Source organism: Prionailurus viverrinus, chromosome B1 (genome assembly GCF_022837055.1).
Source record: "Prionailurus viverrinus isolate Anna chromosome B1, UM_Priviv_1.0, whole genome shotgun sequence".
In the NCBI taxonomy this organism is placed as follows: domain Eukaryota; kingdom Metazoa; phylum Chordata; class Mammalia; order Carnivora; family Felidae; genus Prionailurus; species Prionailurus viverrinus.
The window spans coordinates 128,705,702-128,726,521 of record NC_062564.1 but is presented as its reverse complement, the minus strand read 5'-3'; the positions used below and the strand labels follow the sequence as shown (position 1 = coordinate 128,726,521).

General features: G+C 33.6%; 1 protein-coding gene across 1 annotated transcript in view; it reads left to right on the top strand.

The window, feature by feature from the left end:
- GRID2 (glutamate ionotropic receptor delta type subunit 2) overlaps nucleotides 1-20,820 on the top strand; it is a 1,470,351-nt gene that overhangs the window by 654,361 nt on the left and 795,170 nt on the right. The gene's annotated exons all lie outside the window — the stretch shown is intronic.

Sequence of the window (20,820 nt, the reverse complement as noted above, 5' to 3'; positions counted from 1 at the left end):
TGCATAAAACAATGACCTTAGATCAAGACATAAGTATCACCTAGGATATTGTTAGACATGCAGAATCTCAGAGCCTTTTTCAAACCTGTGAATCAAAATCTACTTTTTAACAAGATCCCCAGGCAATTTGTATGCATGCTAAAGATTGAAAAATGCCTCTCCATGTATTGTTGCTGTCTCCAAAGAGCAAGGTATGATTGTGCCATTGAATAATGACACATCCAACTTCATTTCCTGTGTAATTCAGGCTGAAATCTAAAAACTGCACATCTTACAGTGATGCACAGAAAGGTTAATATTGAGTGTGAACCCAGCTTGCAAGGCATAGTTCTGCATTTTCCACTACAAGGGTTCATGTGCCATACTTTGGAATTAGTGCAAGCAAAAGCCAGCTCACATCGCTTTTGCACTTTGTTACCTAGAGAGATTTGCATTTAGCAAATTTAGCTCAGCTGGCACTTATAAAAAGCAATTGCCAGAATGCCTGAGAAATTTAGTCCCTTATACAATACTTAGAGCGGTCAGCAGGAATGCTAGCAGGCAACATCCCATTTTTGGAGTTAATCTGTTTTATCACACAGTGTAATTTTAAAGAGCTTTGTCTAGCAGGAATCTGGTTTTGTTTGTTTGGTTTATGATTTTTCCAAGTGTATGTTACTCTCATACCAATTTTTACCTTAAATATATTATGTTGCATTTGATAAAAATGTGACTTTCTGTGTGTGTTAGTTATAGTACTGTTGCGATAGCATCTAGACCCCAATGTTTTTACTATTTGACCTTTGCCTTTTATTTAGTATTTTTGTAGGCTCTGTACTTATTTAGGTAAGATTAAGGAGAGTAGTATAACTTCTAAAAATTTTAAATTGTATGTGGACATACTCATGTCATCTAAGTATTTGTACTTAGTAAAGACTCAGAAAATCTTTAATAAATTGTTTAAAATTATAGTTAAATAAATGATTGGTATAATACTGTTATACCAACTATAGATGATGCTTTCTCATTTAAAATCGTGTAGTATTTTGGCAACAGAAGCAGCATTTTGACACTTTCCTATTTTCAAGTTGAATTATATTAAAAGAATGAAAGAAGTTAGTTAAAAACGCAACTCCTAGAATATGTACTGATTATATATTTGTTATTAAGCAGGAAAGATTTGTTATATCAAATACGCTCTTCAGGAGTCAGAACTTGATGTGAAGAGTTAGATTTTTTATTTGCTTTGTATCCCACAGTACCACATATGTGCAAAACAACTTCAAACTCCTAGAAAAATAAAATCTTATTTTTCATGCATATTATATCAATGATATAAACACTGAAAACTATGTGTAATTAGAAAAGATTTAAATATTTCAAATATAGTGTGAATTTAATCAAATAATTATTAAAGAAGGACAAAGTAGTATTTGAAAATGAGGTCAATTATCCCCCCAAATATGTAGGTAGTATCCAATTGTTATCCAGTTACCTAGTTCCTTTGCCTCCAAACAAGGCACTGTTCCCACATTGTTTTACTTACTTTTGATAATAAGTCTTCAAGATAGATATCTTCATCCCTGTACTAAAGCTGAACAGAGAAATCAAGTAAATTACCCAAGAATATACAGCTAACTGAAACATAAAGTGTAATTCATATCTGTATAATTCCAAGGTGTATGATTCAATTAGAAATTTCTCAATAACTGTCAAAAATCAGTATTTCTTTAGCTTTACCATCATTGTACTAATTCTCCAGTTGAGCAGGTACAATTCAGCAAGAGTTCCTGATGCCTTTGTCTGAGTATGTGCATATGTACATGTCTTAAATAACTGATATTCCCAATGGTATAATCTTTAGCTTTTCAAAAAATTTTTAAGTATTTTTTTTAAAGTTTATTTATTTATTTTGAAAGAGAGAGAGAGAGAGAGAGAGCGCACGCATAAGTGGGAAGCAGCAGAGAGGGAAGGAGAGAGGGGAATCCCAAGCAAGCTGTATGCTGTTAGCACTCAGCCTGTCATGCGGCTTGAACCCACGACCTTTGAGATCATGACCTGATCTGAAACCAAGAGTCCAGTGTTTAGCCCACTGAGCCACCCAGGCACACCTATTTAGTTTCTTTTTAATAAAATGTGAAGAACCCTGCCCAAGTCATTAGTGTAAACACTGTGACCTCATCACTGCATACCATATACTTCCAAGTTATTGTCTATGTATCGTTGCTAATTGTTTCATTGCAGCATTAAGAGCAATTGTGCATTTGAGTGTTTCTTGTAATTATAATTAGACATATTCTGTTTATAAACGTGGAAAAATCAATAGTTCAAAATTGTTAATCAAGGGCAGAAAGATTAAATCTATGGCTAACCCTCATTGCCAAGGCCTTTTTCTCTTTATATTTTATTGTATATGAATTAAAAGCTAGTGCAGTTTCTCAGGGTCTGTATCAACAAATAACATACAGTGAACTGAAGCTGGATTTATAGGAACAATTACAATTGGTTATATTTGGTATATAAAAATGATGATTGTCAAGAGTTCTAGAGAGACATGGTCTTACTAATTCAGGAAAATCTTGGGGGAGTATATCCTCTATCCTCTAAAAATACAGCTAATCAATACAATGAATAGGCTGTTAACAGAATAGTTTTTCTTTTATTATTCACAATTTAACTCTTTATTAAACTGTGCAAACTCACACCTCTGCAGATCAACAACTGTAATTGGTTGAAACTGTGCAACGTGGAAGTAAGCATTGCTGAATTTGCCTAGTCCAGACAATGCTGATGTGTGGAAAATTTAGTTTATTTCAGTTTTTGCAGAAAAGTATCTTTACAGTGTGTAAAGTACTGTTAAAAAAAAGTGACTCAGGAATCAACACCTATATGTGATAAGTAGGAGTCTCATTTTTACTCTCCTATCCTACCTTTTCACTGTTGGATGTGATAATGAACTGTGAAATGGTCAACATGAGAGGGAGAAAAAAGAATGTGGCTGATTCTCAAACTAGTCTCAAATTCAGATTTGTCTACAATAGCAGCAACTGTTAATATTAGTGATAAACATATGATAATTGCAAAGTATATAATACAGTTCAATAAATATAGTAATATGAAGATTACCTATCAATTTCTTATAATGGTTTTAGACAGAAAAAGTTGAAATTGAGTTCAAATTATCTATGAATATGTAATTTTAGCTGTTACCTAATATTTTGTGAGTGATTAGAAAATTACTTAAATTCTATTGAATAACTTAAGTGCTAAAAACATCACCGTCTTTCTTGACACTTCATCTCATTAATTTCTACATCTAATTTGTTCCCAAATTCTGATTCTTCTGCCCTCCTCTTGTCATCCTCATCTTCAGTGCCTTAGGTTGGTTTCTTATCATCTGTCACTTGGATTTTTGCAATAGCCTTCTGTCTGCTTACACCTTGTCTTTTCTCATTCCATTTCCCACATTGTCTCCATGGCTATTCAGATTCTATATATTATACTGTTTGATATTTCATCGTCCTTTGGCTCAAGTCTTGTGTAGGGAAACGAAGTAAAAGTGGGTGTTAAGCTGAGCCATATATTGAGGCTACAGATGATCACAGGACAAATACCTTATTTTCAAATTAAAAGACTCATTAATTAAGATTCATTAGTAAGACTCATTAACCTTTAAGGGATACAAAATGTTGTAGGATACATCCTCTTCTGAAGACCACCAGGTGGTGAAGAAGGATGTATTCTCAATGCTAGTAAGTATAGGCTATGGGTCAGCCTGGTTCACCTCTGGAAATAAGAAGCAGAGCACCTCCTCAGAGTTAGGAAGGAAAATCTCCCACCTGTGATAAGTAAAAGGGGTTTCATTTTATTAGGAGTTTATGGAGAGAATATATGAATTGAATAAAGTGATTTAGCACACAAAATAAAGTCATATTAACATAGATAATTTGTTGTGATAAAGGAAATTCAAAGTAGTATTTCATGGGGCACCTGGTGACTTAGTAGGTTAAGCATTCAACTTCGGCTCAGGTCACGATCTCAGGGTTTGAGAGTTCAAGCCCCGTGTCAGGCTCTGCGTGGACACCTCAGAGCCTGGAGACTGCTTCAGATTCTGTGTGTCCCTTTCTCTCTAACCCTCCCCTGCTTGCATTCTCTCTGTCTCTCTCTCAAAAATAACAATAAGCATTTTTTTAAAAAGTTGTATTTCACTTAATTTTGATTTTGTAAAGGTAACTTCATGATGCATTTACATTATTTGGTATGTCTTACTAATATTTTTGTATTGCAAATCACCATTTTTATGAATATATGATACATGACTTTGTATATTTTTTTTTTACTTTCTAATTTAATGTAGTTTTGTAAGCAAGAAAGGATGCTTTAATCCAAAATTAGGGGGGAGGGGCGCCTGGGTGGCTCAGTCAGTTGAGCATCCAACTTCGGCTCAGGTCACGATCTCACAGCTCGTGAGTTCGAGCCCCACGTCGGGCTCTGTGCTGACAGCTCAGAGCCTGGAGCCTGCTTCTGCTTCTGTGTCTCCCTCTGTCTCTGCCCCTAACCCACTCACATTCTGTCTCTGTCTCTCTCAAAAATAAATAAACATTAAAAAAAATAAGGGGGGAATATTTATATGGTCTTCTTGATCTGTATTCATTCTTTTTCTGTGCTCCTCTTCTTTCCTGAAATCATGACAGGAACGAGATTTACTTGTCTTATTTTTACTTCCAGAATTAATTAAGGCAACATTACTTGGAGACTTCTTTTTTTTCCTCCAAAAGGATAAGATATTAGACTCTTTAATACCCAAAGTTGAACTGCCACATTCCAACACATTTGAGAAATATTTCACTCATGAGTGAGTCAGATGTTGTCAATCAACCATAAGTCATTTTCCAGAGTTTGAACTTCCTATAGAAGTTATACATCAATTATAGAAGCTGACTGATATATTATCATAGATTATATATGTGATAGTTTCTCCATCTGAGGAGGAAAACATCCATAATGCATTTTCATTAAAACATCTCAAATCACCATCTGCTTAATCCTTACATCCTCATGCAGATGACTTATGAGGAGTTTTTAAAGAATGAGAGAAAAGTAAAAATGTAGCACGGACAAGACATGCATCGATGAAGCAGGTAAAATTGATTTTTATATTTGCTTGGGGATGTGGATCAGTTCCCTGAATCTGGTTTGCATTGATCATTGTTGATGGACTATAGATTAAATGTCATATCTAAGCCCCAATCTTCAAATCTATTATCCTTGGGGGAAAAGTACCTGAAGAAGAAAAGCCTATATTTATAATCCATGCCAATAATAAGATGGAATTTGACACATCCAAAAGTAAGAAACCCTAGGGAGAATACTATTTACATTAATAAGAGATAAAACACTTTCAAAGGAGAGTCTCACAAAGGCCTATTTTGGGGATTAATTCAACCAATAGTTCAAGAAAAAGTGAAAAATGTGCACTGAGGGTATACTTTATGCCTGCCTTTCTGGGTATTGAGATACAGCAATTAATCAGAGAGAGTCTCTATAGTCAAGTATTGATTAAATATTAATTGTTCTTTGGTGGCAGAGGAACAATGTAGTAGAACATTATGCATTCACAGTGATTCAGATGCTAAAACGAGGACATATGAGAAAAATGGAAATGTAGCAATGTTTACATACAGGATTTAAACTGACTTATTGTGAAAGTAAATTATTTCTCTAAATTTTGGTCCGTGATGAAAAATAAATTCATGATGACACTTTTATAAAATAGAAAGAAACCTTACTGCAGATCATCTAAATGAAGTTTCTTATTTTGTAGATGGAAAGCAAACAAACAAAATAAAAACAAAAACAGAGACTCAAAGAGGTTATATGCCTTACCCAAAGTCACCTGTTGAGTTATCAAATGATAACTCCAGTCTACCTCATCCCAGGACATTGCTCCATTCTTCAAATCCAGCTTTGTTTTCTGGAAAGCCACAAACACTCAAAAAGATCTTTCTGTTCACTGACATAAAAATAAGCAGATCTCTGGCAGAAAGCCTTTGCATTCCTCTCTTAGCATGCCCTTCTAGTATAGACTAATTGACCAGTGTGAGTTAGAAAAAGGAATAAGTAAGTAATCAGCAAGGTTTGACTCATTTCTCCTTACTTTATGTGGACACTAATTATAGGAATATTTCAGTTTTACAAAATTGTGTTTGTGATAAATGTAGAAGAAATTAGAAAAATAAAGTATCAATAGCAAACACCACTGTAATAATTGTTGTGGATGAGAGCTACAAATGGATGCTGATAGTAGTCGGCAAACACTTGAGGAGAAACAGGATATAAGGATTATCAGTGAAGTCTCAAAGTGTCTTCTCTTTCCAAATATTTATCAGTTACAAAGAGTAGACTGGGAGTGTTAACAGTGGAGAAATCTGTCAAACAGTTGGTCAAGGTTAATACCATTGGTAATAAGACATATTGATATCATGTACTCCTGAGAACTCAACATCACTCCTGTGGTATTTTTTTAACCAAAACTTCATAATGTCAATTTAATTGTGAGAAACAACTTGAGAGAGGTCCTATAAAATAGCTTACCACTATTTATCAAGTGTCAAGATCATGAAAGGAAAGGGAAACCTGAGGAATTGTGACAGATTGGATGAGACCAAAGAGACCCAACACTAAGTGCAGTATAAGATTCTTTTGGGATTGGATCCTGGAACAGAAACAAAAAAGGGATATTTGGCTTTAAAAAAAAAGTGAAATTGAATAAAGCCACTAGTTTAGCTGATAGCCACGGTATGCTGGAGCTGGTTAAAAGACATGAGAGTAACTCTGCATATAGTGTCTTCATTGAGAAATTAAGGTCTAGACTCAATTATGTGTGTGCTCAGTGAAATTGCCAGAATAGTGAGGTTCCCATTGTTCCATAATTGTTGTTTGTAATAACTTCTGTTGATGTGAGAAAAAAATCATCACATTTTTTCTCCCAATAGAGTGAAGTGGTTTTAGAAGTATTTTATTAATGATTGAATTTAGACTTAGATATGAAAATTTTTTAATATTAAAATAGAAAATATACATCTAGAACTTAATTCTAATTCTTTTTAATTATAACTGTGTTAAATATTCAAATATTCTATGGTACTAAGAAAGACAGTTACATGAGAAGGCAATGTTTAATTTTATATCTGTTAATATCACATAAAATTTATGATTTCTGCTTCATCATGAGATAGTGAAGATACTTCTACAATGTGACATTTACTCTGGAGTGCATCTTGTGTTACAGACTTAAATTTTACATTAATTGGTTGACCAATTCATTTATTCAGTAAGTGTCTGTATTAATTATCTGTGGCTGTGTAACAGCATACTTCAAAATGTAGTGACTTAAAACAACAGACATTTTCCCACATTTGTTTGTGTGTCTGGAATCAGGAGTGTGTTAATTGGGTACTTCTGGCTCAGAGTTTGTCACAAACCTACAATTAAGGTGTCAGGCTGCAGTTATCCCAAGGCTCAAATGGGAAAGGACTCACTTCAAAACTCATTCAGGTGGTGTGGGCAGGTTTGGTTTCTCTAGGCCTTTTGAACTAAAAGCTTCAGATCTTGCCGATTGGTGGCTAAAGACAATGAGAGACTCCCTATATGGTATCCAAACATAACATTGGTTTCCAGCAAAACGAGCAAGTCAGGCAGCACTAACGGGCAAGCAAGAAAGAAGCCAGTCTTCTTATAACTTGAACTCACTAGCAGCATCTCATTACTTCTGCCACATTCTGTTAGTTAGAAGCAAGTCACTAGAACCAGCCCTTCCTGGAGGAGAGGGTATTACACAAACGGGAATGAGAGTGCATTGGTAGCCATGATCAAAATGGCTTACCACAGTATTTATTAAATGAAACTGGATAATTCAATTTATAGACAACACTATAAATCATTGTTTTACATAATGGCTTAAATGTTGGCCCCTATTTTAGGAGTATTCAAATTCTCTGGGAGGATATAGAAAAGTAAAAAGATAAACTGTAGCAATCATGTGATAAATAGTACAATTGTGGAATAAACAAAATGCCACAAAGAGCCTATAAGGCATGCTATTACCTCTATTTGGAAGCTGTAAGAATCTTTAGAGAGAAAAGGTATAACTGATAAAGGAACAACAACAGCCTCACAATTAGCATCTAGCTATTTTGCATTTACTCTGAATAGTAACATTATTAAATAAAGCATGTAACTCTACTTTTTTTGTAAACAATTAAAGTATATTTAAAATTCCCATAGCTATGTGTGTGTGTATACATTTAAACTACCACACAAAGGAGAATGAGAGAGACCTGAGGATAATGCAGCCTTTGTGAATCGTATTGTGACACCTTCAATTGTGATGACCTAACATATAAATTAGACTTTCTGAAAGGATTTCAAATGTCAATAAAAAAAATATGATGGATGTTAAGCTGTGGAAATTAATGCATAGTTAGTATTTAATGTATTTAATAATTTTCAAAACAGCTGCTTTGCTTTGAATTTATCTCATGTCAGAGCTAATTTTAATAAAAGGTGATCATTTCATGATCTCCAAATAATTTACACACGAATGTAAGCATCTGCTGCACCAAAGTACCATAATATTAAGCTGATAACTTTTGAGCCAGAATCTTTCACACAATTCATCATAATTTATTTTGGTGACATACAGTTATGACTTGCAGGTGCTACACCTTTTTACTGAATACCATTGTGTTTTATAAATTGAGCTAAGACAAAATAAACATTCTATACATTTATTAAAGAAATATAGAACATACAAACACATTTCAAAATTACAGCAACATTTATGAGAAAGTTTCACTTCAAGAAATAAACATCAGGACATGAAAGAAGAAAAATCTGTTTGAGAGAAATTTACTGAAATCTCCCTGTAAGGATAAAATGCAGCACTTGTTAGACTGTGGAAAATACTTTTATAATAATCAACCAAAATAGACATTTGGTAGGAATATTGGAAGTGGAAATAGGCCAGGTTTTTACTGTAATCTTTTTACGAACCTTCTTAATGTTGGTATCTAGCAAAGATACGTAAATTCAAAATAGTGTAGTAATGATCCTAACACATTTTCTGTCATATTATCAGTTTGTTAGAAAGAGTAAATCTCAAGTACAAATATATTCACATTGCAAATATTACACTCCAAATCATGATGACCTGAAATGACAAAAGAAAAACAAAGTAAGCAAAGACCGAATGGTAGTACAGACTCACAGTGTATAAACTTCTGCGACCTAATTGAAAGAACAATAGATGACAGCCCTAGAAATGGGTTCGATTATGAATACTGAAAATATACAAGTATCATTTTCCTTGTTTACCATAAATGTAAAAAAAAATAGGCAGAGTAACAACTCTCCATAAGGTAATCCTGAATGTATTCCAGTTCATATTTTTCCAGAACCGATAAAGGAATACTGTAATAAAATGACTATTATGAAGACAGGGGCAATAATGAGAATAATGATAACTACATTGAATGTGCATCCCTTGCAAAGAATTATGCTAGATCCTTCATATATTTTCCCCACTACCAACAACTTTGCAATCTGAGAACTACTTCTATACAGTTTACTTTTATATAGTTTAAAAATACTTGAGACCATAAATATTAAGCAATTAGCCCACGTCAAATGGAAGGTGGGTGTGAAACCCCAGCTCTAAGTTTTAAACTGAGAATCTTTCAATCCTCTTAGAATCATAGTTTGCAATACTGATAACTACATTTAAAGAGATAAATATTTTTAAGGGAAGAAAAGTAGGCAAAAATTACTCCATTCTTTGTGAATGTAGACAAACATATAGTAAGCTATGGAACTGACAATAAGCATGAAATCATGAACTGGAATAAATGTGATGTAAATTAGATATCATTAATTTACAAAGACCACACCATGAAAATTAAGAGAACCATCTCCATGCAAATAATTAATGCTGTTTAACCACCCAAAGGGTAAATAGAATAAGGATCTAATTGCTCAGGTTGGTTTTATTTATGAGTAGTAAGTGAAATTAAAGAATGTTCTTAAGTATAGGTAAGCAACAATTATAAAGTAGAGGAAATGCTGTTCTTAGATTTGCTACATATTTGAGGATCTTAGATTCCTAAAAGAGGATTTTCTAGCTTGCCAAGGGTTAAAGAAAATTAATGAATAAAAACTCAACTTAAAACAACTAGAGTGTATCAGGAAAATGAGAGATGCACCTGCAAGTAATTTAGATCTGAGTACAAATATACAAAAGTTTGACATATTAAAATCCACTTTTAAAAACAAAACAAACAAAAATTTTGCTATATTTGAAGCTATGTAGACTATTTTATTTTCGAGGGCCTTATCAAATGGAGAGATGTACTTTTTCAATATTGCCTATCAAAATCTTCTGTAAAGGGAAAGAGGGTACACTTGCAGTGGTAAAGCTAGTCTCCTAGCCCCACCCACGTGTAAGAATAAGAAAGAGCTAGGACACATAATTATGATTACTCTTTCCTGGACAAAATTGTATCAGGTAGAAGAGGATAAACCAAGTTTAAAGAACTGGATTGCTTGTCAGACCAAATATCTTTACATTTCCATAATCCCTCACAGGATCAGCCACTCTCCTATGGTAAATATGGGACTTTCCCGAACCACTTTTGTGAGTGGTACGATTGTTAACTACAAGATGATTTGGGTGATCCTAGTGACACCTGAGAGTGGATAATAACTATTGCTTCATGGCAACTTCAGATTCACTTACCATACATTCTCACCATTTCTAGATGCACAAATAATGCAACTGGGTCCCAAATTTGTTGGGACCTACTATGGCATACTATGACCTACTATGACCAGTTGGATCCCAAGTGTGTTGATTGACTTTGTACAACAACTAAGTACCGATAGTATTTTTTATGATCTAGAAATAGTATCTGGATTCTATTTGGATTTTATTTGTGGTATTATTCTCGTAAAATGAAATGTATCTTTTTAAAAATTTTTCCTCATTTTCAGGAATATATTTTTTAGTTACATTTTGGGATTTTTATATAATAAGGAGTAATTAATGCACATTAGTGAAACATCTTTATTGTCAGAATTTTTGTTTAAGCTTGGAACGTACATGCTTATGCATGACTGCTTCTGACTTTACCTGCAAAATAATGATTTTTGTGGTCCAGTGAGCAATAAATGCTTTCTACCTCTCTCCTATATTTACTGGTAGGTAATAATAAAATGCCACAGACTTGAAGATCATTAAACTTATATCTGAGATCCCTTTCAGAGTTTGTCACCTTTCCTGCTGCTGGGTGCCTTTACTCCTCTTTGTTGTGTCTCATAAATTTTTATGACTTCTTTGCGTTGGAAATTTGTAATTTTTCCCAGAGCTCCACTAGGTACCTTCCAGCAGTAATAAAACTCTGTCACTTTCCATTGCACCTACTTTTAGAGGAAGGCCTACTGGCTTCACTCTGCAGCATAATAGATAAAATAATCAGTATGCTAAGCCTGAAAAATTAAATGCAGCGTTTGTGTCGCCATTGAGTTATATCACTTTCAGCTATGAACAGATGGCCTTTTAAGAGATTTGTTAGATGTCTTGCGAGTGGGTATATTTTTCCCCTCTTTTTGAATCTACTTGGTTTTGCACTTACAAAAAAAAAATTACCCACGAGGATTGACATAAGATTCATTTGGCTCTTCTCAAAAAACAGAATATTGTAACTACTGAAAACAATTGTAGCATTTTCAAAAAATTTTCCCAGGGAATGTAGTTACCTTCAGAGTCCATTCTGATTGTTCTATTAGCTTATTTTTGAAACTTTGTATGTGTGCTCATCCCTATCCACTTCTGTTTCTTAGTCTATAAGGACTTAGTGTGGTTGTGAGATGTCTATTAGAAAACTATTTTCACCACTGAGAATTTAATATTTTTTTTAATATTTCGAAGGGATGTCCATGGGCTTTTTTGTGTTTTTTTTCTTACTCAATGTAAATTAAAGTTACCACTAAACCCCATCTCTGGGCCCATATTTCTCCTACAGCTTAATGCTTTTCTAGAACAAGAAAAATGCTTGTCAGATATCTCACTTCAATTTGAATGATATATAGTCACTATATTGCATTCTTTACTAGGCAGTTGGGAGAAGGATGGTTAGACATTTAAGAAAATGTTTGTCTCATTGTTTCCCTACAGGCCTCAGTGTATTGATTATTCTGTGAAATTTTGACAACTCCAAAGACCACAGAATGTGGAATTAATTCATTTATTTAACAAATATTTGTTGAGCATCTAGTATGAGCTAGGTAGACATTGAGTTGGATCCCAAATATAAAACAGTTTGTATGATATACAAGAACTTGAAATCATAGAGTTTTGTTATGTTTTAAATATGTTTTGAATTAAATGTATGATTTGTTGTTCCAAGACTAAGGTAATATCCTAATTTTCCCAAGGCAGCCCCAGTAAAGATCTTTAGATTGTAAACATTAATAAATTTAAATGATTTGATTGTTGGATAATTAGTAATTTCAGAGTCTAGTAGAAGAAACCTCTGCTCTTTTCCCAAAAGTCTGAGGATACAGTGAGGCTGTACTTAAAACTTGCACATGTTGAAGACATTCCTCTTGCAGTTTGAAGGCTGTTAAAATCCAGACTCGCATTTAAAATAAGGAAATTAGAGCAGCTGCACAAAGAGAAGAAGAAAGCAAAGTGGAATATGACCAGTAAGGAAGCATAAAGGAAAGTGTATATAGGTATATAGATTTTTAATCTTAAATTCCGCTTCGTTTTATAAATTCAGTGAGTTTATTATTAGATAATGCCTGAGAAGAATGTGAAACATGTTTCACACTTTAAACTGTCATTTTGGGGCACCTGATGGCTCAGTCGGTTAAGCTTCTGATTCTTGATTTCTGCCGAGGTCATGATCGTCAAGCGTGGGATCGAACCCCTGCTTGAGATTCTCTCTCTCCCTCTGCCCCCCTCCCCAGCTTCACACTTGCTCTCTGTGTCTCTCAAATAAAATGTAAAACATACCATTATTTTTAAGTCTTATATTTTATTGGAAATGCCAAGTGTCATCTTCAAAAAATATAAGAACATGTGACTGGGATCCAAAATTGATTAATGACCCAAGTTGATTAAAGGCTGTATCAGAATGGCAAATGGCACACAGTCGGCCACATTGGTGCCAGCAACGCCATCTGGTATATCCCCAGGATGCAGCCATATTCTGTGGTGTGGATCCCCTGAATGGGCCTCGTTAACACTGCGTGCCAGAGTCCGAGGCTCAGGACTACATTTCCCCCAACTCCGTGTTGAGTGACTTCACGTTAATAGCCAGCTCTGATGGAAGAGTATTTACACCACAGAAATGGGTAAATGCCTCAGACACCTTTTTTCTCCTGGAAAGCTGGTCATTAAATATTACTGAGCACACAGCTGGTCCTGAAGGAATGAAAAGTCCTGGAGAAACGGTCCTTTTGCCTTCCCCATTGGTTCCTCATGGGAAGTGTACCCAGGGGTAGCAGACATCTCAGGTCTCAGGTACATGCACTTCTTACATGGACAGAGAACTTTTATTCCTCCAAATGTAAACAAATTCTGTGTCTATCAATAGAGTTGAGATTGTTGCTTCACTTTTTGTCACAGGGAGAGAAATCTCTCTTCCTCCTTCGCTCCCTTCTTATCTCTCTCCTTTCATATGTGTACATACAAAAATGTGTTTTTATGCTTGAGTTTGGATGTTGGCAGGTACAGCAGGGAGGGAGAAAATTCAACTTTTATTGAACATTGACCATTGATAAGCATTGTGATAGATGCTTTATATATGCTAACTCATTTTAACTTACTTATTTTTTGAAACTCAGGCCACATCATTGTGAGAAGAGCTGACTTCCAAGAAAATGAGATAAAAAATTTTAATTTATCTTGAAAAAAAATCAGAGAAGTGATTTTTATAGAAGCAATCAGGCAGAGTCCTATGCAAGCAAGAATTGCATAATACCAAAATTTATATAATAATATATAATTCTATATCATACTATTAAAAGCTTAATATGTTAAATTTTTTATTCTTTGATATATGACATTTGCTTTGATATCATTTCTGCTATATGCTGTAATATATTATTCTTCTATATGCTACATATTCTGCTGTATGCTGTAATATGAAAATTTATCTCAGCATAATGAACAATTCTAGCATTTTCCCTCTCTTTTAGATTTCTGGGCATAATGCCACAATACCCAGGAATAATCTGGGTTTATGAAATAGTTCTGACATTTCTGTTGTCTTTTAGGTTTCTTGGTTTTGGATGATTTGATGTTCCACTGATCATTGCTGCTATATGTAATGAGACTTCTCATTGTTTTAAAAAAGTTTATTCTATTAAAAACATGATAACATGTGACTTTGTCACTGACACACATTAATCTCACTTCAACTTTTGCTATTTAAAGACTTACTCAATTTTTTTTCATATGATAGATCATATCATAGTATCACAGAAGACTATGAAGCTCGAATCTGAATCTGGGCCTGGCACTGGGGAAATAAGTTAACCTTACCTGGCAGTGTACTTTTGTACTGCATTGTACATTCTCCAGAATGCTTGCGGATTGATGAGATAAAGGTCCTCATCGCACAAGCTGGAGATGGGGAATGAGAAGCCAGGAGCCAGAAAGTCCCAAACTCTTTTAGATTACTCTCATTCCATCTACTAAATTACCTTTCTCTGAGAGATTTTTAAGGCCTGAAATGATAATGTACTTTCAAGAGGTCATTACGACTTCTGTGCACCCATCTGAGTAGGTCTGATGTCTTGTAGTGAATATGAAAGTCTAAACGCATTGCTGTAAGTGTCGGGCTGGCAGCAAATGCATTCTCCTTCTCCAATTGACTGTTTCTGCTTGTTTGTCACATTGTTACCAGATGGATGGATAGTCAGTGCGCAGGTTACCCTCTTCACAGGATTATCTTATAACAGATGTGGCTATTTAAAACAGATCCATGCAGCTAAAAATCGGAAAGCTTTGAAAGAGGCTTATCCATCATATCTTTGCTGTGTATTACTATCTTAGTAATTATGAACTAGCCCTATTGTGTGTGATATCTCATTGAAATTATATTTATTTATATATATACTTATATATGTTATATATATATGTTACATATGTTATATATAACTATATATAATATTTATATATATATTTTTTTATATACATACAATTTCATTTTAGGTGCTATGGCTATTAATATTGGGATGTACTATCTTCCACAGTAGGAGTTGTATGGAAACATCTAGGCTTAACACTATTACAACAAAATAATTATGTATGAAGGCAGTGAAGGAGCCAGTGTGCCAGTAAGCATCATTCCCCAGTGAGAGGGTTAAAATCTACTCACAATATATGAGCTGAAAGTTTGGTATAATCAAAAGAGTAAAATACAGGGGTTCAAAGATGTGGGTCCTATTTGTAAGAATCGCCCTAAGTCTGTGTAACCCTGTGTGAGAAAATTACTTGTGGTGGGAGGTACAGAGGTCTCCTTGGTGAGGTCAGAGACCACAGTATAGAGATTCTTAAAATTATAGGGGTGCCTGGGTGGCTCAGTCAGTTAAGCATCTGACTTCGGCTCAGGTCATGATCTCACGGTTCGTGAGTTCAAGCCCCGCGTCGGGCTCTGTGCTGACAGCTCGGAGCCTGGAGCCTGTTTCAGATTCTGTGTCTCCCTCTCTCTGACCCTCCCCCGAACGGGGGTTCATGCTCTGTCTCTCTCTGTCTCAAAAATAAATAAACGTAAAAAAAAATTATAGAGTGCTCATTCATAAAAAGCAAGGAGACACATATTACTTTGTCTTGATCCTGTTGGGAGAAGACAGCTTTATCGAAGAAGTTGTTACATGTGGCACATTATTAACCCCAGATAGCTGAGGGAAGTTGGAGAGGATATGGGTGAGGCTCTGCTGTCAGCAATGAAGCCAGTGGTCTGGCCTCACAGTAGTGAAGGCCCAATGGTTTGGGGAAACACCCAGTAAATTGTTGTATCATTTTCTGTTGGTTTCTTTTTCTATCAAATTATAGATTTGAAATAATCTTACAGCCTCCAGAGTCAGAAGACCTGCATTGAAATTTCAGCTCTGTCACTTACTAGCTGTGTGATTGTGATATTAGCACAGCAATTAAGACCCTTTCTGTTGAAAAGTATCAGGAAATCTAATGTTCACTGGCTCAGAGAAAAAAGAAAAAAAAAGAATAGAATCAAAGAAAAACAAACAAAAAAAAAGAAGATAATTTATTTATTGCTCATATACTATGAACTCCTAGAAAAACTTGCCAAACTGTACAACCAGTGTTTGTCCTGGTGGCAGCTAGCCGCTATGGTTTTACTCTCTCGTAAGTTCGAATACTTTGGAAGAATTAGGCAAACTTGAATTTGAGCCAATCTCAGTGGTTAAGTAGGTTCTCTGGGCTCACTGATTACACTTTAATATTCCAGCCCTTACACTCTTGAAAGCAATGGACTTGGGTAACAATTGCAATTCATTTTTAATTTCCTACAATGAAATCAATTAGTTAGAATGGTTTGTTGCATTAAAAGCATTTAGTTATTATAACATTCATGTCTTGATTTTTCTCTCATCTGACCACAGGGTTGCTTAATTGTATCTTGACCTGTTTTCATCCATTATGAGGGAAGAGGTCTTATTCTCTACATCATAGTGAAGTAAAAAGTCTGAATGTGTGATTTCCATACTTTCCTTGCTTTCGAATTAAAGTGTGAGTTGCTTTGAAATTTAATTAAGACCATTGGGACCACAGAGTCTTTGCATTAAGAAAGTTAGGTTTCCACATGTGTGCTATTTCAGTTAATTGCAATGCAGTATCAGATATGTGGGATGGTGTATTCAGAAGAAAGTCAATTTTATTTTTCATGTTTCAGTATTTCATGTTTCAGTTGTTCAAGTAAACTGAAATTATATACAGAATTATATGAATGTTAATCGAGGGAGACAGGGTCCAGGTTTTATCAGATTGTCAAACACATCCAATACTAAAAAATGATTAAGCATCAATGTATGAGATTTTTTTTTAAAAGTCAGATTTATTGAGGTGTAACTGACAAGTAAAAATATAAGGTATTTAAAATGTACATGGTGGTGATTTGATATATATATCATATATGAACAGATGTTTCTCTAAAGACATACGGATGGCCAGCAGATACATAAAAATGATGCTCAGTGTCACTAATCACCAGGGAAATACAAATCAAAACCACAATGAGATATCACTTCATACCTGTCAAAATGGCTAAAATAATAAACACAAAAAATGAGAAGTGTTGGTGAAGCTATGGAGAAAAATAAGGAACCCTTATGTACTGTTGGTAGGAATGCAAATTGGTGCAGCCACTGTGAAAACAGTATGGAGGTTCCTCAAAAATTAAAAATAGAACTACCGTATGATCCAGTAATTCCACAACTGTGAATTTATCCAAAGAGTACAAAAACACTAATTGGAAAGGATGTATGCACTCCTATTTTATTTCAGCATTATTTAGCTAAATTATGGAAGCAGCCCAAGTGTTCATTGATAGATGAATGGATATCACATGCCATATATATATATATATATATATATACCATATATAATATTTATATATTATATATATATACCACATGCATGCAGTGGAATATTACTCAGCCATAAAAAGAATGAAATCTTGCCATTTGCAACAACGTGGATAGATATAGAGAGCATTATGCTAAGCAAATTAAGTCAATCAGAGAAAGGTAAATATCATATGATTTCACTCGTGGTATTTAAGAAACAAAACACATAATCATTAGAAGAAGGGAAGGAAAAATGAGATAAAAAGAGAGAAGGAGGCATACTGTAAGAAACTCTTAAATACAGAGAACAAAATGAGGGTTGCCTAAGGGGTGTTGGGTAGGGGGAGATGGGCTAAATGGGTGATGGACAGTAGGAAGGGTACTTGTTGGGATGAGCACTGGGAGTTATATGTAAGTGATGAATCACTAAATTCTATTCCTGAAATCATCCTTACATGTTAACTATGTTAACTAACTTGGATTTAAATAAAATGAAAAAAAAAAAAGAAAAGAGTACACTGATCTTGATGAACACTGAGTGTATAGAATTGTTGAATCACTATATCATACACCTGAAACTAATATAACACTGTATCTTAACTATATAGGAATTTAATAGGTAGGTAGGTAGATAGATAAGCTAAGATAAAGTAAGATAATAAATAAATAAATTAATTAATTAATTAAAGTAAAATAAAATAAAATAAAATTTCCCTTTTAGAATTTACTTTTCAGACAGACCTATTTCTTTGGTAATCAGTATAGTTATAGAAAATTATAATAAAGCTTGAGGTTTTTATTTTAAAATGTTCTTTGTGGCAAGATACTTGGCTGATCATTATTTTATTGATGTCTCAGTTCTTACACAAAATTCAGGTGTCTTTTTAATTTTTCCCCTGTAGGAAATGAGAACTCATATATAAAATTTTAATTTATGGAAAGTTAAAAAAAAAAGAGGAAACCTGTTTCTTTATTTTTAACATAACTTCTTCCAAAATTTGTACGCATTACTCTTATGCATGTTTCTATGCAATAAAAAACTTGTATGGTATTTTAATTATATCACATATATAACTTTGCCTTCATTTATTAATTAGTTAATCAAATATTTTTCAAGTTTCTACAAAGTAGAGTGGCCAAACTTTCTAGTTTGCCAGGGATCTTCCTGCTTTTATCAATGAAAGTCTCACATCTTGGGACATCTATCTGTCCCTGGCAAATTGGTATGATTTTCACCCTGCTACAAAGGTGGAGATGACTAACAATAGATTCTGGTAATATTGAGTTTAGAGTGGGAATGGCATAATAAATTATAAAATCGCTTTATTAAATTTTTTCATTTATTAGTATTTTTTATGCTGCAGAATTTTTCAGTAGTACTTTTATATAACAATAAACTCCCACAGAGTGAATGTAAAAAAGGTTACAGATCTATTCCCTTAGCTTAGATTTTTGAAATATTTCTTGGATTTGTTTTGTAGACCACAGTGATGTGAACATCTCTGATTACATTTCTTTTTGATGTTAATGGTAAATTTCTTGAAGATAGTCATAAGATATGAAATTGCTGCAATGGAGAGTAAAGGTTTGTTAGGCCTCTGATACATGCTGCCAAGTTGCTCTCCAAAAATATTATACCAACTTATATTTCCATTTATTTTCCCCAACTAGACACAAACGTTGTTAATCTAGAATAGTTTTACTGTAGTTTATTGGTCAATATTTGCACAGGTATTCTGAAAAATAAGTCTGAAGGGCAGTAAGAGGAAATAACTTGCATTGCCATATAAGAGTTATAGGTAAATGTAACAATCTTATGGTACTCATTGGAACCAAAAATCTTTATCTCCTCAGGGTTCTAAAAAAATTATTTCTATTTGGCTGAGATGCTTAATAGATAGTTGTATTAGAAAACTTATCAAATTAAAAGGGCTGATAACTCTATTTAGATTTTAAAAATCTTTACTTCAGATAATTATATATAAATGAGAATAGCAACATGTTTCCTTTATGACTAGAGATGCTATTAGTCAATATATTGAATCCATCTGCACATAAGAAATCTTTTTTTTTTAAATATAAGATTCTCAAAGTAAGTTTAAAACTTGGCAAAATTATAGAATACTATGAGTTGAGTTGTAGGGTAAGGATTCTGATAGAACTTTCTTTTCCCAGGAGTGAGAAGATTCTACCTTAATAATAAAATAAATACATAGTTCACTGTGATTTGATCAAATACAGGTATCATCCTTTGTCTCAAGGTAGCTTAGTAACTTAGAAAAATGTAAATTATTAAACTATTCTTTGGTTAGCAGTTCTGTAGCAGAAAATAATAAACTTTTAACCATATTATAGAGAAAATTTAACATTTAGGTTTAATAGCAACTTACCTATAATAATTTCTTATATATATTTGTTTCATATCTTGTTAAACCATAATAAATATGTCAACTAGTTTCAATTTTCATCAATTAAATATTCAATCATATTTGAAAATATAAGAGTAAAATCTTTTGCTAGTAATTAAGCATGTAGTGCTACATAAAAACTACTTACTTTGGTTTAGTAGTGTTAAACTAGCAAGTATATGTTTAATATCACATAACTATTGCAACATTTCCCCTCTATATTCAACATACATTTTAATTCCAAATTTAATTGACTCATCATTAGAATGTGAAGCCAGGACAAAAATTATACTAAAATATAAAAATTTTATGGGTAAAAATATATGCATATCATTTGCATCTTTTCTTTTATAAAATAAAGCCTCAAAGCCCTTGTTCTCCTATCTATTAACGATTGATAGTACAAGCATATGATAGAGCAAGGGAAGTGGAACCAAAACATGCAATTGAGCTAAAGAAATACAGATTGGATTCATGTGTAAAATGAATTATCATATAAGAATAAAAGTTGTACTGTCTGATAGAACTTAACATTTTAAAGAATAAATAGGATATTAGATGCCTTTGTATAATAATGAACAAGTTAGTTGTTAAAATTGCATAAAGAAACATCAAATTTTTTCTGTATTTAATTGGTGCTCTGAAAACTATTGAGTATTTACTGAATATTCATAGTATTTGTATCACAGTATCAACTCCTCTAATGAATAAAAGTCATAGACTAGAGGAAAGAGGAGAGAATTCTTTGAAAATATGTCATGTTCAGCTGTCTGCTGGGTCA